Genomic DNA, 19,274 nt, shown 5'->3' on the forward strand with positions numbered 1-19,274 from the left:
CTAAACGAATTAGGGTTTCATTTCAAGACAAATGTAATGTCAAATATGAAGAGATTTTTGTCTTTTAAATAGCATTTTTTCTTCTATGCTTCTTCTATGCTTCTATGTTTAGGTTTAGTAATTTCACTTGATTTCAAATATATTTATTATATATATATATATATATATATATATATATATATATATATATATATATATATATATATATATGTGTGTGTGTGTGTGTGTGTGTGTAAAATCATTAATCATGAATCAAAAACATGTAATAATATAAATGATTTATACACATTCACGATAAATAGACAGATAGATAGATAGATAAATTAACAATATGTAAGATAAATATGCATTTATATTATATGATGTGCAGTTGTGTTTATATACACACGTATGTGTGTATGTATATATATATATATATATATATATATATATATATATATATATATATATATATATATATATATATATATATATATATATATACAAACACACATTTAAAACTCTATTTTATAATATATAAAAAATTGAGACAAGTTTTTGTCTACATAATGCATGTTATTTCAAATGGTTAGTTTTTTAATTATAATATTTATATATTGCATAATATTTGACATGTAAAATAAAAGTAAAATAAAAATTAATTCAAAGTTGAATACAGTGGACAAAAAGACACTGTTTAATAGGCTGTTTCCTGATCCTCTTAGATCCTGGCAGTGGAAGCTTGTTACAGGTCAGCACAGATTATCTTCACCCATTGTCTGTGTTTATTATCCCCTTTTGCATTTGCGCTGCACAGTGTCTCAGCGTTAGACAAACCCATGCATACCTGCAGCATAAAGAACAGCTTTGCTCTAGCAAACAAGGGCACATTGATGCAGCAGCCTGTAACCTTATATAGGGGTTCATAGGGTGTAAATGGCAGGGAAAAGGGGCTTATGCAAGCCTATAAAATGAAAAGCATGTTGTAAGGGAAGCCTATGTGAGGAAGGAGATCGATGAGAATAGATTTTCTTCCCTCCAGCAGAACCTCCTGGGCTGTGGCTGCTGGGATGTCAGCAGGTCTGGTGCATTACTGATAGCTGGTAGACTATAGCCAGCGCTCATACTTCAGAACAAAGAGAGGGAAATGTGCATCTGAATAACAGAGAAACAGAGGCAAAGAGGGCTAGGGTACTTTAGAGAGAAAGTATGAGCGAGAGAGAGAGAGAGAGAGTTTGTACAAAAGGGACAATGAGATACAGAGGTAGACAGATGAAAGAGCAACGGAAATGACCTGGATTAACATCATTTATCCAGGTCATTCCCTTTAGCCTCTGGCAGCAGAGGTCTGATTGCTCACCTCTACATCAGATATCGTATTCATTTTATGAAACCGAAGTTATTAACTACCAAAGTTGCTTTTTCCACAAAGGTATAGTTCATCAAAAAATTAAAATTCATTTACTGAATCTCACGCCACTCTCAGTGCCACCCGTGTGCTGTTATTTTATTTTTTTTAATGTTCTTGATTTTATAGTCAAGTCTTATAAAGCCAAACAACAGTAGCGTATGAAAAGAAATTACTGAGTAAAAACAAGTGGCCTTATTTTTAACATCTCTTGACAGCTATTTTCAATCCAAGACCGGATCTACTGGATAGATGAAAATCAAAAATTCTTAGAAACTGCTTTTAAATCAGCAATAAAATCTGAAACTTGTTATTCACAGTGATGCTATAGAAGAACCATTTTTGGTTCTACAAAGAACCATACCTTACCTTTTTAGAATCTGAAGGACTTTTTGCCACAAAAAACCTTTTGTGAATAATGAAGGTTCTTCAGATATCATGTATATACGACATGTTAAGTATTTTCAACTAAATTAATTTTGCTAAATACGCCACACACACACACGCACACACACACACACACACACACACACACACACACACGTATCATCTCTCTCCCTCTCTCGAAATGGGCATATCTGAGTCATGTAGTTTACTTCACTAAATCTAACGTTAACTGTCTGCCATTTAGCATTTCTATTGTGTGTATATTTACACATTGTACACATTTGTTGATGCAACCATTTTATCTTCCTTTTACACAGATGAGAACAAAAGAGTTTTGTTGAAACAATAGTTTCAAAACCGGAGAACCTCGCCTCTTAAGTACATCTCTGTACTCCGTGATCTACCAGACAAAAGTATCAGTTTTCAAATATTATAAGAATTCTTCAAGTAATTGTGCGAGAATTGCGTTTTATTAATCGAAATTTAAGTGAAAATGATTAAAAAGCGACATAGTTTTACTGCCTCTAGTGTGATATGTACTTGTTGGTAGAGATTGTGTGTCTTGCTAAAAAAGTGCACCCAGGTACGTTCATGCCATAAGACCAAGTAGGATATCCAAGGTTCTTTATGGAACCATTTATACAAAAAGGTTCTTTTTTACTGTCATTTTTAAGAGTGAACTGAAGAGTGAACGACTTTTCTTTTTTTTTTTCCAAACATCAACATTCATTGATGCACAAAAGAATGTAAGTTCTTTCAAACATGAGCTTACAGAATTAAAATTTTAAACCAGCAACATCTTTGTATCTGCCGTTTGTGATTTTTCAGTTTAGCTATGCTCTGTCATTTGTGTTTACCAGGAAAAAAAAAAAACACCAGCCTAACCCTGAAGGTTTAATAATAAGACACAGGCTTTGTGAACACCCGGTGTTTTGTATGTATGGTATTTATATCAAATATCCTCCATACTGCAGTTATGAAGTGTACAGTTTACGCAACTGGTGAATGTACACTCCAGAATACGTGTGGTGCGTAACATGACACTAGTCGGATGTTGTTTTTGTGGGATTTTTCCATCGAATTCTGTTCCTGTGATGTGAAGGTGTTTCAGCACCACAGACAGCAGCAAATCCTCACGCTGTGTTCCAGAAGAACGCTACCCCTGACATTCCTGAACAATCGTCACATTTAATCCAAACGAGGACTGTTAATTTCAATGGAATTCACCTGAGGCTTTAGAGAAATTGTTAACAACGCCGATAACCTTTTTCTCTTTCCTGTTATGCACCTGTTCGTTTCCTTTCTATAACATGCAGCGCAAAGGCAGCTTTACGACTGGTTTTTGATAGACAGCTTCCTGTGAGTATAAAACTTATTATTCACTGGCAAGAATCTGTTATCAAGGAAACTGTAACAGCGGGTTTTGAAGCTAACAGGGAGACATACAAGCAGAACAAAGATCGTAGGCTATGTCAGTATTGAAAAAAGCATTTTCCACAGGGTAAAATAAAAATATGATGCTTGAGTTTGATGAACAGATGACAAGGTTCTTGTGATATATAAGTTGATGCATCAAATCTACTGCAGCATCCACATTGTTAGATTCTGACGGCCACAAGCTAAACAATAAACCTTGCAATACCTATATTTTGATAAAAGCTATGCCTATTGTTTGGTTTCACTACTAGCCTTTGTCAGGGAGCACAACTTGTTTTCCTCCTCTCCTTGAAAAACTATCTTCTCCCATGGGAGCCTGAGTCAGGCAGTAGTCACTCTTCACTCTAAGCGCAGCACTCTTTTGAAGACATAAATAGGCTGTGTGTGTTTACCTCCATCTGCAGAGCCGAGTTGATGCACCGTGATCTGTGGTGCTAGCTGTTAAAATGCAATTAGCATTAGAGGCATGATGAGTTTTGATATGTTCGACAGTTGAAGATTTCACAGAGCCTCACCGTCAAAAAGATAACATGGAAATGTTACTTTATGGATCTATTTCTTTCTCATTTCACTTTTACCTAATGTAATGAGATTAATTAACTTGTAATGGTTGCTATTAACATTTTCATTAGATAATTATTATTATTATTTTTTATTTATTAAAGAAACAATTATCCAATCTTTTATGATTGTGTGATATGTTAAAAGTTCTTTAGGTTGGGTTAGTAAGAAATGATAATTTATTTCTTTTTTGGAGAAATTAATACTGTCCTTTAGCAAGGATGCATTCAATTGATCGAAGGTGACAGTAAAAACATTTGTAATGTTAAGAATTTGGATGGAATGCTTCCCAGTTTCTACAAAAATATTTAGCCACAAAAATGTTTTCAACTTGAAAACAATAAGATTTAAAAATAATTAGCAGATCGTGTGATTTTTTTAAGAATCATGACACAGGGCTGCTAAAATTTTATCTTGCAAAAATAGGATGTTTTTTTTATTATTAGTTTTAAATAAGAGGCTTAAATCAAAATCATTTAAAGATTTAAAAAACATACAGACCACAAACATTTGAAACAGTTAATCCATGAATTTGACCAATTAGGTCAGCAATAAATAAATAAAAAAATAAAAAAATTTTAAACACAAAAACAGGCACAGGCCACAATAATGTGGAAAAGAGAGGCACATTTACAGTACCAGTACAGCTGGGCTATTAAGGCTTTTTGGACAGAGTGAGACATGTTGTAGTTTTCTTGACAGGGAACCATTTCCCCCCATATAATCAAAGGCCAGTGATGGATGCATCTCTCAGCTCACCTATCCTGTCCACCTCCTCGTCCTTTTCATCCTCCACATGGTCTTTCTCAGGCAGCCTTCTCAAAGGAGCCATTATGCTGACACCAGTGACAACATTTTGTCCTTCTGGGCTTCTAGCAGAGGAGAGGGCAGCAAGCAGCAGGTCTGCAGGGGTGGAGAGGGGATTTTAGCCACACTGCTCTGTCGGCATGCAGTGCGGACACTGCCATTTGACAGGATTTGGCTGGAAAATTAGACCCTGCTTCCGCCCCAGATGGCAGCTTTTATCAAAATGGATTTGGGGTAGAGCTTTCTGAGAGAGACAGAAAAAGAAGACGGATGTCTATAAAAGTCTGCATGTCTTAAAGGGACAGTTTACTCAAAAGAAAACATTTTCTCCTTCATTGTCATTCTAAACCTACTGTCTGATGACTAGAGCTCCATATGCACTAAACCACCTTGCAAAAGTTTAGGGACAGTAATTTTTTATTTCATTATTATTGGTATTATTATTTATGCATTTATTTTTTTTATTTGATGTGTTACAAGCTGTTAGTGCATAAATAAGATCCATAAAGTTGCAAAGACCAAAACCAAAGAGGTATTCTTTATAAAAGTTATGACTTGTTCACCCTTTAAAACCTTAAACCGCATAAACGCATTATGTTACACCAAAAACACTTTTTAGCAACATTATATGACCCCTTTAAGTTATTTTTATTCTAGTTTATCAAAAGTGACAGTAAACACACACACACACACACACACATTCTGCTCCTTTGAACTTTAGTATCAAAGAGTCCTGAAAAAACATATCATGGTTTCCACAAAAAACACACACCTCTTTTCTATATTGCTAATATGAAATCATACAAGCATATTTAGCATGATTTCTAAAAGATCATGTGACACTGAAGACTTAAGTACTGATTGTGGAAAATTCAGATTTGCCATCACAGGAACAAAATACATTGTATATAATATAAATAATATTACTATATTTTTAAATTAACCTAGTAATAATAATAATAATAATAGTAATAATTATATTAATAGTGTATAATATATACTATTATTAATAAACAATTTTTCAGTATTTCCGTTCCAGTAGTGCAACAGTAGTCAAACATTTTTCAAAACTCTTTACATTTAAAAACTCTTAAGGCCCTTAACATTTAAATGGTATATAAATATATATTGGTCCCATATTTATTTATTTATTTTAAAGCAAGTATTTATTATGCAATATTATACAGCTGCTGCTGTCTTTGTGGTATAGAAAAAGCAACATCGACTTTTGTGTACTTCAAAAGAAAGAACAGGTTTTGAAAAGCATGATAAAGTAATGAAATAACTTTAATCAGATGAAGTATTCCTTCAGAACACAGAGAAAGAATGCACATATTTCCTCTTTTCCTCTCAGTGTTTCCATCTGTCCGTAGAGCTGAATCCGAACTGCATTTGAAAGAGCAGCATCTGCCAGCAAGATGTCAAAAAGACTGTACAAACAATGTCCTCATCATTCATTTTCCTATTTCCTCGAACAGTTCATGCTATATTAATCAGTAGTCATGGGCCTCAAAGCCTTTATTTCCTTGGGAGCTCCTGGTTAAATAAAGATGTCGTTGTCTTTCTCAGTCGATCATAGCTGATGGGAATTTTCTCCTCGTAGTGTTCGGGGCAGGTGCAGAAAAATAGGGTGTGACGGTGTCACTTCACATCAGATTTGATTTTTGTTTGTCTCTGCCCGTCTGGAAGACACACGTCCCTTAGGAAATGGACAAATTTATAGGACACTTCTACAATTAGGTGTACAAATTACTGCCAAAGTCACCCAAGTCTGTGGGGGACATGTGTGGTGTTGTTATCAGTCTTATCTAATGGCAAACATCTGCTCGTGTAGAAGCACCCCCACAGGAGAACAAGCGACGCTGTCAGGAGGAGAGAAAAGACAGAGAGACTGCTCTGCATCACTTGTGTCGGCTGGGACGTCCCTGTTTCTCCTCCTCCCTCCTTAGACCGTGCCAGAGCAGCGGCACTGTTGATTGAATCAACCTCTTTGTGAGCTGGAGCTCAGTAATCACGGCACGTAAATCAACTCTCGGCTCCAAACAGAGTCAAAGTGCGAGGCACGCCGAAGAAAACTAGCTTCTTGATTTCCTTTTAAACGCTTGATGTCATAGACATGTGTCAATCAAACGTACTTCATCAGTAAATGACGTGGCTTTATTGAAAACCATAGATGACCCTGCTGGTAGATTGCCTTTATAGATTGCTGGTAGATTTGTCTTTATATGATCAATGAAGTTGAGATTCTCCTATTTGAGTCAATAGTTTATCAAAATGTTATGCATTCTTTAGCAAGGGAGGACAGATTTTGCGTGTGTCGTGATGTTTTTGTTCATCTCTTTGTTTTTCTCTTCTAGTTTTGTGCCTGAGAGATCTTCTTCGCCCCACAACAATCGGTAAGTGTCTCTTAAAATGAGAATGCTCTCTGCACAAACAGCAATCACACCAGATGGATGTCTCCCTTGTTTTGTGCGTCATATACAGGCCTAGACTTTTTTAGTTGATCTTTTCCTGCACTGATTTTGAAGGAATGGTTTTTAAGGTAAAATGTTACGTTTAAGGTAATGTTAAGTTCGAATTTTAATTACAGGAAGCTGAAATTCAACAAAATGCTTTTGGGAATTATGTGATAATTAATATATTGCCTGTAGAAAAGTACATATTGCATTAATTTATATACACAAAAGTACACTGTTATCAGACGTTTGAGGTATTTAAAAAAAAAAAATTATTCCCTTGTACCCACCAAAGCTGCATTTATTTAATAAAAAAATTCAGTAAAACAGTGATATTGTTAAAATATTTATTTTTTTATTCTAGTATGCTGATTTGGTGCTAAAGGAACATTTCTCCTTTTTATCAATGTTGAAAACAGCTGATAACATTTTTTTTTTTTGATGAATTGAAAGTTTAAAGAAACAGCATTTTAAATGTATTTTACTTTTGATACTGTCAATTTTGATCAATTTAAAGTATCCTGTTTCAGTTCCATTCAAAAATAATACACTGATAAACAGCAGTAGAAATTTAATGCATATTTCTATAGTGACATTTAAAAACTAATGTTTATCTGTCTGTTAAACTTCACGCAAGACTTAACAACTGGTCATTCAAAATTCATCTGACAGTTCTCTTTTTCCTGGTTATAAATTAAACTTGTGGAAATTATATGAATTTCAGTGCGTTTCAATTCTACTTCCATAAATTTAAATTGCAGTTCTGCGTTCAGTTGGCTACCTCAATTCAAACTGAGCTGCTGAATTGTAAATTAAAAAAAAAAAAACTCAGCTCATTTCTGAATATTTCCGTACATCTGAATAACACTGTTTTAACAGCTTTCTGTATTTGTGACAAAAGTGACATGCCTGGCCTTGTGCCATATAATAAGGTGTGTGGATGAAATAAAAGCTGTGGGGGAAGGGCGGCACATGCTAATCTATGCTCAGAGCGTTAGTGGTGGGGCGGCTGGAGGAGTGCAGTATCGTGGGAAATGTCTTTGAAGATATGATGAGGTGGAGGAAGGATCACAGAGCGGCACGGCTGCCCAAACACCTCACTCCTCATTATGTATTCACCGTCATTACTTACACATTTCATAAGGACTCGTGCAGGGAAAAATGCATTCCTTTAGCATTGTGGTTTTTTAAAAGGACTGCTTGTGCAGGGCATTGGAGACCTGTACTGGTTTACTGGAGGCAGAGTAGGGCGGGGTCAGAGGTTCTTTGTGAAAGCAGTCTTCTGTTGTCTGTTATCGCAGGTATCAATTGACTTTCTTTACCTTGATTTCTGAGCAAAGAAAAATCGGTCTTTTTCGATGAGATGGGCAGGGGCGCAGAGACCTGCATTTTTTTCTGTATTTAATATAAACATATCCAAATTTGTTGTTGTCACATGATTCTGATTGTATATGTGCCATGTACAGACTTTTCATCTGCATTTTTACACATAAAAAAAAAAAAGTTGTGTCATTAACACACCGCCTCGGCCCGTTAGAAAAAAGTGCGGATAAGGTTATATTTTCTGTGCTTTTGCATCCATAACAAGCATTTTGATAGCAAAGGATGACGGCAAAAAACCTCTACAATATTGATCTAGTTTTTTAAAAAGATATATATCTGATTACAGACAAAAACATGTGGATTGTGGTTTCAACATGTCATGCTATTAAAGTCTCACAAATGTGAAGTGTACATTGCAGTAAAGTTCCTGGTTAATTTTAACAGGGAATAACGCAAAGTTTAATCAGTAAGGGAGTTGATTGTGAACAGTGTGAACTTTGATTCAAACCATTTTCGACTGTGGATCTTAGACTGACTCATTAAAATGAGCCATCCCATAAGAGTCATTTTTGAAGTTGGACATCACGGAAAACCCTGTTTCGCGCTCAGATGATTTGCTGATGTTTGATGAATCCTCATATGGGCACTTGCAAAATTTTTAGATGTATTATTGCTGCACACTTTTTATGCGCCTGTCCCTTCTCGCAAGGGGCACAACGCAGGCCATAATCAAAGTATGTTTCTTGATTTCTCTCATACTGCATGTCCTTATGACTTTGTACGCACCCTGAAATGTTATTGGTTCTTGTTGATTGTAAATTAGTGTCATTGTTTTGCAGAACACTGATTCTGTCGCTCTCCGCTGTGTTTCTCTGGCCTTGTGCTTTATTCAGAGCACAGCATCAGTAGGTGGGGAAATGTAGCATTTGATGAAATGTGTTGCTGCCCTTGGTCTTACAAATCAAGCAATAATGGAAGCATTTGCATACAGATGGAGACAAAAATGCAAAACGTGCTGGTGTTTCCTGCTGTGCTGCCTCGTGCCCTTTCTAGCATATTTTTTGATGGATGGAAATTGGAAATGGAGGCATGCAGACTACCCTCCTTCAAAGACTTTCGCCGAAAAACCGACAATACTGTAACACTCCCATAGTGTTACATTAGTGTTTTAGCTTTCAGTGTGGGAAGGGAAAATGTCTAACGAAATGGTTTTGTGTATTGAAGCTCTGTTTCTATTTTCTTGACTAGGTTGTTGTTCTCAGAAGCGTCTAGTTTAGTCATGTGCTGCATTCAAGGTCTCTTGGAAAGTAATGAATTTGAAAATCATAATAATAACATGATGTGCATTCAACTGATTTTGGTCGGAATAAAATTGATTCACTGGACAATTTCATGTTTTTCTCTCGCTTTTTCACTTAGAGGCAAAGACAGGAAGCTTTTTTAGTGCTAATACAAAATAATGAAGAGCAAATTATGTGCTCTGTGTATTTTATCATTCTCAAGCTGCTACAGAGAATGGAGGAGGAAATGATGTTTAGTATTTGTTGGCAAGCTTTAATGCTATTCTTTTCCATCTTGGTTAATGTTGTAAGTCAGACAAGCTCTACAGTACATCCCATTGGAATGAAATGGAAATTTCTGTGAGCTTTTTTTTTGAATCTCATAAAGTGGTAAAATGTGATTAAATATCATTCTTATGCAGGCTGGAATAAATGTAGATATCGCAAAGCATTTTATGCACCATTTTTCTGTAGTGAAAATGTTAAATTGCACACTAACTTGATCAAAACTGTGTCGACTTTGACTTTACAATGTATTTGAAAAGAAAAATACTGTCTGTATCTTCTTCTCTGATTAGCCTGAGTCACCAGTGACTCAGCAATAAACATATTAGAGCATTTTGGATAATTTCCATACAATTGCATTTTAAATTTGTCTAAACACACAGAGCCCTGCATTGCTTTTCCAACAGAAGCCTGAGAAAATGGTGGATGGTAACAGTAACTAAGGTCAGTCTGAGTTTAAAGAAAGTATTGATTTTCCCACTGGTAATTGTGGCTTCAGGTGGTGTGTGCTCATCTCGTAAATACAGTCCTTCCAATATGACCGAATGCACCAATTGGTTCTGTTGATCTATTCTCTCCAGTCATTGCCTATTGTCTTGTTATCACATTAGCCCTTGTGTCTTTATCCTTCACGTTTCCCTTGTCCTTTCTGGTCTGCTTGTTTGGTTAGATAATGCTTAAATTATCCTTTGCAAATAATAAAACTGCTTTTGGATCCTCTAACTCTTGCTGGTGTGAATAAACATTAAACCTAAATGTGCTGCTGTTGTTATTAGATTACATTATATTAACCTAATAAGTGAAATGAAAACATCTTCCTATCCTTATGAAACATCTGTTCAACATGCCCTATTATAACCGGTGCAAACTGGTTGTGACTGAAACATCCTCGAGGGGGATTTTGCTTGGACAGACACATTTTTCCTCTCTCTTTTCAGTTTCTTTGCAGCAGTGTGTTGTGTGATTGGGTTTGGGCAAGCTCGTGATTGATCAAGTGCAAAAGAGGATTAGCGGATGCAGAGAGAAGGGATTCAATTCAAACTGCGCCCGCTTCGCTTATGGCAGTTAGACGTCCTGCAGAATGCAGTGAAAGAGAGAGACAGTGTCGTGATTCATCCTCAGATCTAAACCGAGCCTCATAATCTTCTTCAGATAGTTTCAATCCATCAGCATCAAACTGACAGAGCACCCAGGAGGGCAGCAGCCATGTTGGACCCCAACAAACGCCAGCCCGCTGTTTAAACCGATGGGTTCGACTGTTTTTTTTTTCTTGCGCTTAGACCAGCGATCGTATGAGTTCTCATAAAAAAGTCTTTAAAAGGCTCAGAAAGGATGTAAAAAAAAAGTAGATCTGGCTATTTAATGAACAGGAGCCATGAAAAGCATCAGTGTAAACTGATGATACGCTCCCCGCAGTGATGATAGGCCCTTTATCCGTTGCATTTGGTGCAGAGCAGTCAGTCTGAATGTGGAGAGAACAGGAAGTTTCTGTCGCTTTGCCGTCACACATGCTTTTAGTTGCATACAGAATCAATTCACAGGCTGTAGGATGGCTTATTACTGATGCCTTAAAGAGAAACATACCCTCAGCTGCCTGCTTGATTTGTCATTTTGTTATAGTTAAAGATAAAGTACCTTAAAACAGCATCCTTAGATGTTGAACGTTCCGGTGTTGCTACGCTTGAACTATCAGATGATCTCTCTGTGTGCTGGATTTAGATGCTGTTTGTTGTGATCAAGTGCTGTTTGTATGCGGGTGTGTGCTTACAAATATATACAGTATGTGTTCTGGCAGACTGTCATATTCATTTTAACATAATTTTGTTAAGGCTGTTTGGTTTTATTCAGAACATAAATGCTGCTCCAAATGAACCCAGTCCATCTAGTGTACTTGAGAAAAACAATAATTTTATATTTTGGCTACAAAATGTAATAATATCCCCCTTTGTCAAACTTGCTGATGCCAAATCCCCCGAAATATGATTATCCCTTACAAAATTATATTATTGCTGTGTAAAGCCATGTTGCTTTCTGTATTTTAATTACTGGCTTTTATATTCTCACTGATAAAATATTCATTTGATATTAAGCCGATGGTATTTTTTTCTGTTTGCTGTTAAGATATTTAATAATATTCACTGTCGTTATTATTGATATTACTAATGATTGTTTTTTACAAATTGTGAAACAAGTTGATTTTGATAACTCTAATGTGCAAGTTGTAGTTTTTTTTTTTATTATTATTATGTGAAACATATTTAATTAATTAATGAAATAAAATAATAATAATCCTGTTCATTTAAATTACACAAAGGTGTGTTGAACTAGGATGAAACTAAACTTTGGAGGACAGTGAGCAGTTTTGAAGACCTCTGAGGACTGCTCTCAGTATCCTGTTACAGCTTTAGTCTCAAAACTCTGCTGCTGAGGCACTTTGTGATGTCAGCCTGTCATGGTAATCCAAAACCTAAAAGATGATGGGCAGAAACAGCCTGCTTAAGTAGATAAGAGAACACTGCTTCTTCTGTGAGAAACCGTTTTACAACGGTCTCTGTCTACGCAGATCACACTACATGTCAGAACGCACCTTGTAGCATGTCTCATTGTTTTGTTTCTTTAAGCAGTAAGACACTGTTATACCATTTGATGACTGAAGATTCATGGTCACCCTGTTTATTTGGCTCTGACTTGCTTTTCCCCAAAGACTGATATGACTCAGCTAGTCTGATATGCTTTTCAACCCTAAGGCATTCTGCTCTTTTAAATAATAAATTATACAGAAAGCAGACAAAAAAAAAAAAAAAGAGCTCTTCTTGAACTTGCCCGAAATAAGTGTTGAGACAACCTAGAAGCGCAGCGCTCACAATCTGACCCATCATCCTTTGCAAATCTCCTCACACTGTCTACCTAATATGAACCTTCTAATATGAACCTTCTGAAGTTTCTTGCAGTGCTTTAACCTAATGTAGCCAGACTGATTCTGTCATTTGAAATAACTTGAATAAAGTCATTTCATTCTTAGCTTATTAAAACCATAACAAAGCCATGCACATATCTGTCAAAACAAGATTTCAGTTATAAAATCGCTTATTATTTGAGTAAAAGTGCTTTTTGAAAACATGTTTGGCATGTAGTTTATTCGCTTCTAAGGAATTTCATACACATCGAAGACAGAAAATTGAAGACATTTTCGACCTTCATATGAAGTTTAAGAGTGAAAGTTCTGATTGTACAAGAGCTTAAATGTAATTCAGTTAATTTTGAGGCCGAACTGAAATGAATTCTCTTATTCATACAGATATGTGGTTAGAAAGTAGCATGCAACACAGAGTGTGCTGAAAACATTGTCTTAAAATAGCTCTGAATCATGCATTATTCGTACTGCACGCACAAGGTCTGTCAGACTGTGTATTGCATGTTTATGTGCTCTCACACCCTCACTTCTTCAGTAGACCCACAGATTCTGAACTCATTTCGTGGCTATAGTGTTTATTTTTGAATTGACTTATGTTGCTGCGATGTCCCAGCGGTGAGAAATATGAGGAGGAACACTCTGTTCCTCTGTGCTTTGGGACTTGCTGTTCCGCTGGGCGTATACGGAGAGTGTGCCAGTGGTAGCGCTTTGATGCACCAGGTGATTTTGGCCATCTTGCCTGTATCCTTTCTCTCTTTTTATGTCCTGCAGGGTCCCCTGGCACTGGTCAGACCTTCACAACCTTTGAGAACAGAACAGGGATTTAACCTCACTTTCAGGCAGCTGCACGGCACATTACTGGATGGTAATAAAGAGTGCTGAAGAAACTTCTGCGTTGTAGTGCAGGATAAATATGATATAGAGTTATTCAGTTGTTAAGTTAGGATGTAAATAAAACACTTTCCAAGTTCCAAGCTTATAATCATTTTGAACTAGAATACTGTCTTAAAAGCCACTTATGAAGATTATTTGTACATCACACATTTTAATTAAGCATTTTAAAAACTCTACAGCATCTTGGCGCAGAGCATTTTTTTTTTTTGTATCACAGAGAGTTTTTGTTTTCAATTATTGTCTGGTTTCATTTTAATTTTAGTTTTGTTTTTATTTAGTTAAATACGTTTAAGTTGATTGCTATTTTAGTATTAGTAATTTACTTTAATGTTAATTTTTTATTTTATTTTATTTCAGTTAACATTTATTTTATTTCATGTAGCAAAAACTTTTTATTTAATACAATAATCCTGTGGAATGATATGATCATGATTTTTCAGTAGCATCACAGCACACCATCTATTTACCCCGTTTGTTATTTCCTATGAACATCTGATAGAGCGTTTGGATCCAGAAATGTCAGATAATAATAAGCTCAACAAAATACAGAATGACTCTGCTTATCTCTACTCAATCCTCATATGTGTAGCTCTTCTAGAAAAAAAAAATCTGCCTACACACTCTGTGCTCCCAGTGCACCCCGGTAGATGAGCGTAGTGTCTTTTTGTCATTTGCAAGCCTCATGAATATTTAATGAGCTGAGGCTGTCAGTAGGTGGAGCTTCTCCATGTTTCTCTGCCTCAGAGCTGCATTATCTCTGAGTTTAACCTTCCCAGTATTGACCATTTCTTACTAGGCCTTCATTTATCATCTAGCTCATCACCCTGAGCGTCAACCAATCCCCCAACCCTGTCGACTTTTAATCAACTTCCTTTCGGCAAATGAAAAGTTCATTTGTTGTTACTGGAGAAGAAGCAGAAAACTCTTACGAATCCATCATGGGAGTATTTTATCTGAAGGCAGCTTTACACAAGGATGATTTGGTTGGTATGCTCTCTGTTTTTTAACATTACAAATTATTGGTCATTATTGCCCCACAAATTGTGGTTGCTGCTCAGTAATGCAATCAGTTGCTCGTGTTCTAAAATGTGCATTTTGGGCAATTTGTTACTGCTCGATAAGTATATTCATCAACTGCTCACATATTAGAGATGCTGCCGTAATGAGGGTGCGCTGTAATGTTACCCTGCTTTAGAAATCTGTATTCAGCAGCAAGCACAGGTGCCATAATGACTCATACATCATATGTCTAGCAAAGGTCATGGCCATCATTTATACGAGGGCATGTGGAGTACACCATGGGAATGTTATTGGGTGGGATTGATTGATTCTCCCAGGCAAAGCAGTCCAACTTAACCTGTAATAGCCAGTGAATGTGGATGGTTTCTCTTAGCAAGTTGTGCTTCTCATTATTTCAGTGTATCTACTTATTCTCTCAGACGTCTGGCTTTATTGCAGTGTTATTGTGTTCTGTATCCCAGTGCTGTACTAATACTAAAAGTAATGTTGGGGCTCATAAAAGGGAGATTCATAAAGGCTAAATATAGATTGTTGCATTCAAAATGGGGTTCGTGTCACAACGCTGCTGCTAATGGTGATATATGCTTAATTTTGTGCTTTCGCTTGTGTTTTGATTGCATAGACGCAGCAAATAAGGAATATTAAGGGAAGAGCAAATAAGATGGATCAGAGTGCCTGTGGCTGTTTGAAAGTTAAAGTCGGTGGTCTTGATTTGCCGCTTCACACACTAGCTCCATTTTTGCGTTTCCGCTTCTCTCCCCCTCTCTGGCTCCTTCCACATCTCCCTCTTCTTGTTGTCAACCCCGTCTCTCTCCTTTTCTCTCTGGAGGCACTGAAGGGTCTGCTCCCAGCTGCCACAGCCCAGATGGCTGACAGGAGGCAAGCCGTCTACTGCAATGGCGGCTTTGTCCTGTGTGCTAGTTTGAATGTGTTGTAAGTGAAGAAGAGAAAGAAAAGAGGGCTTGCTGTTAAAATTAGTTTTAACTAAGGACTAGTGTAATTTTTTTTATTTAAACGTAATAAAAACTATCCTATTTATAATATTATGCATGTAATAATTATATAAATATAGTATAAATCTATATCTATATCTTTATCCTTACATCATTACATTGACATTTTCTTGCTCCTCACTTGAAGCAGAAATACATGTATATATTTTACTGTATTTGTAAAAAACTTGAATATATAACATGCATTATAAAACTGTTATTCATTAGATTTCTTTTTTAGATTTAAAAAATATGTGTAAAAATATTAACTGTTACGTTTATGGACATTTCCTTTAACCTTGAAACACAATGCGGTGCCTGATTAGAAATTATGGTGGAAACCCTGCTGAAAATCAGTAGATATTTTTGAATGTTTAGTACAGTATACAGTATTAATGTTAATTTAAATGTAATACATAATACAGTATATTTTGTTAGTTTCAACTGAAAGTTAATATCAGTATCTCGTGTTTCAGGCAGCCGCCTTTTTTCTCTTCCAATGAAAATAACCCCAAAAGAAGGCAGCTCTGCTCATCTCCACGTTGAGCTCTCCCTGTCCTGTTCCCTGTTCAGTGTTGAGAGAACTAAAAAAAGATGCGCCGACTTTCAAATAACATGCTCTTTGCTCCAAGCAAAACTCACATACTCTGTAATGCTGTGAACACAGGCAAGCAGAGTGATACAAACAGTGAAACGTCCCAGTTCACTCACTGACTCACTGACTGACTCACTTACATACACAAGCAGCACTACCATCCCCTGCCAAGATGTCCTTCCACTCTTTTCCTCTTTTTATTTGCTCTCTGATTCTCTATTCACGTCATATTGGAGGCCATCTGTGACTTCCCCCTGCGCTGTGCTCGAAGGCATGGCGCTGAAGGTAGTGTGGACAGCGCTGGACCGGCCAGTATTGTTGCCCGCTGGTCAGTTTTACTGGTGAGTGAATGAGCCAGACCCTCAGCAGGTGTTCAAAGAGAGAAACACACAACTCAATATCCAATGACCATCTGTGAGATGCGCTGCTTGTCTCTGTTTTAGGGGAAGAGAACATGTTTGTGTCTGTGTGTCTATGTGTGAATATATATATGAGCTGAGTCACTTCTGCCTTGTGGATGTTGTAAATGGATGCTAGGCTGTTGCCAATGCGTTTTGAAGGTTTCTGTGTAGCTTTAAGGGCTTCTGGGTGGTTGGGTGGTTGGTGGATTATGATCCACTCCTCACACCAAGTGCTAAAAGTATGGATTGTGTGGGCAGGTTTTCACTTGCGTGCTAGAAATGGGGAGCTGTTATAAAGGAAACAGAAAGAATTCACTGGTATGTTGGAAATTAAAAACAGGTAAACATGTTTACCTGCACTCTCTCTACAGTATGTGGAATAATTGGATGGGCAATTTGATGCGGTTCTACATTGTATACAAAACGTCTTTATTTTCAAATGTGTATTTCAGTTGTGCATAATTTTCTCCCTCCTGTGTGAACTTGACACAGTGTTAAGTGTTTGCCATGTAAACAGCTGTTATGTGCTCTGCACCGCAGCTCCTGCTGACATAAAAGGTTCTCCAAAAAACCAAAGTGCTGTCATCATTTTCTGATCCTCATGTCGCTCCAAACCTGTATTACTTTCTTTTTTCCTCTGAACGCAGTAGATGATATTTTCAAACTCAAAAGAGTCTAAACAACCTTGGACCCCACTGACTCTTTGTGTGTGTGTGTGTGTGTGTGTGTTTCACAGAAGAAAAAAGTCACACAGGTTTGGAACAACAGGAGGGTGAGTAAATAGGCGAGCTATACTTGATGTTTTTCTAGTTTTGAATGTAAAGTAGAATACATACAGGTGTGTAAGGCTGCAGCAGCTCACATAATCACCAGAGAGAGAGTTATGTGGTTTTCGGTGTATTATTAAGGGTGTGATAATCTTAGCTATATAATTTGGAAGAAAATGTAAAAGTACGAAGGCTGAATGAGCGACTGGATCTGCCATATAATGAGGCTTCTGCCTGGATATGTCTTCACGCTTTAAACTGAGTAGTATGATTTTCTTTCTCTCTATCCCTCTTACTTTCTTCTCAGACTAGAGAATTTTGTTGATTTTTCTTCATGTGTTTTTTTTTCCTTTCACATTTATTTATAAACAACTGTTCAAGTATGCTTTTATACAGTTGTCTGTATTTCTGACGCAGTTGGTGTGAATTCTTGGTGTGAACATTTAAACAGTTATTGCTGCCAGCACCAGTAGGCATGTGTAAGGACAATTATTAGCAGGTGATTTGCTTGTGGGCTTTCAGGGAGGACAGATACTGGGAGCGAGAGAGAGGGCATGAAAGTGAGTGTGGTTTAGCCGAACCCATTCACACAGCTATTTCATTAACACATTACCCTTGGGGGGCTTAATTATAACTATAACACGCTAACCCATTTCTGCCTGAATCTTCCTTAAACATGTTCTTTCTGTTCATGAGTGTATTATTGTGTTTTTGTTTTTATTTAGAATAATAGAAGACTGTTCATAGTTATGAATTAAGCAATTTTAAAGTAACAAAATCTTCCATTAAAGAAAATTCTAAAAAAGGAAGTAAATTCTAAAATTGGATCACACTGACACATTTCAGCTTGAATAATCCTTCCACGCATCCTTCTGTTGATGCATGTTTTATGCATGTAGTAAGAGAATATTGAAATCCGTATTATTTCTGATATATTACACTGTTAATTAAACAGTTGGATCTGTGATTAATTGCGCATAAAAGTAGTCCATGTGTTACGTGATCTATTTTCCACTCTTATATGACCTGTTTGACTGTAGAAAACATACGTATTTGCAAAAACATGAGGATTAAAAAAACGTTTTATGGTGTAGTGCTGTATTCCTTCAAACTCTAGAATATCAAGCGCTGTTTTTGCATTGTTTTTCTCACACTGCACACTGTTGAAATGCATTTGAACCTTGTTTTGACCCACCACCGTGGTGCCCACCAGTTAGCCATTATTCAGGGCTATGAATGCTGGCGGTGCTTTCCAACAAAAGAGTGTTGCCGTGGTGATTTGGAGAGGAGGCTGGTCTGGTGGTCTGGCCTTGGAGGAGGTTTGGGGTAGCGTTAGTCCAGGAAATAAGCACTCCCCTCCCTGCAGTGAGAGAGACAGACGAGCACACACCTAGAATCTAAATGAGAGAACCGTGCTTTCTCCTCGCAAGGAGTGTCAGAATACTGAAGCACAAAGCAAAACCCCAGAGTACTGCTCTGCAGGGAGGAGTTTCCAGTATCTTCTCTAATGTTTGTCTTCAAAATTCATCACAGATTCAAGTCTCATTTATAAAAAAGGAAGTAAACTCAATGTTACCTAAAAATCATAACCAACCATGAAGTGGGCCATTGCATGTGACCGAACCCTCATGTCTTATAAAGTGCCAACAGATTAAAAGTACACGCTGGGTGAATTAAGTTTTAATAATGGCTTATTACAGGCATGAGGAAAATGCATTGTAATGCCATCCTCTCAGTCAGGGTGTTATTATAATCTCCATATTCATAC

The 19,274-nt window shown here is 36.8% G+C and overlaps 1 protein-coding gene across 1 annotated transcript in view; it reads left to right on the forward strand.

Annotated features, from left to right (window-relative positions):
• apba2b (amyloid beta (A4) precursor protein-binding, family A, member 2b) overlaps positions 1-19,274 on the forward strand; it is a 67,233-nt gene that overhangs the window by 13,079 nt on the left and 34,880 nt on the right. Inside the window, exon 2 of the mRNA XM_043245424.1 lies at positions 6,937-6,975. The gene's annotated coding sequence lies outside the window, so the exon portion shown is untranslated. The remainder of the gene's footprint in view (positions 1-6,936; positions 6,976-19,274) is intronic.

Source organism: Puntigrus tetrazona, chromosome 7 (assembly GCF_018831695.1).
Source record: "Puntigrus tetrazona isolate hp1 chromosome 7, ASM1883169v1, whole genome shotgun sequence".
NCBI classification, from domain to species: Eukaryota; Metazoa; Chordata; class Actinopteri; order Cypriniformes; family Cyprinidae; genus Puntigrus; species Puntigrus tetrazona.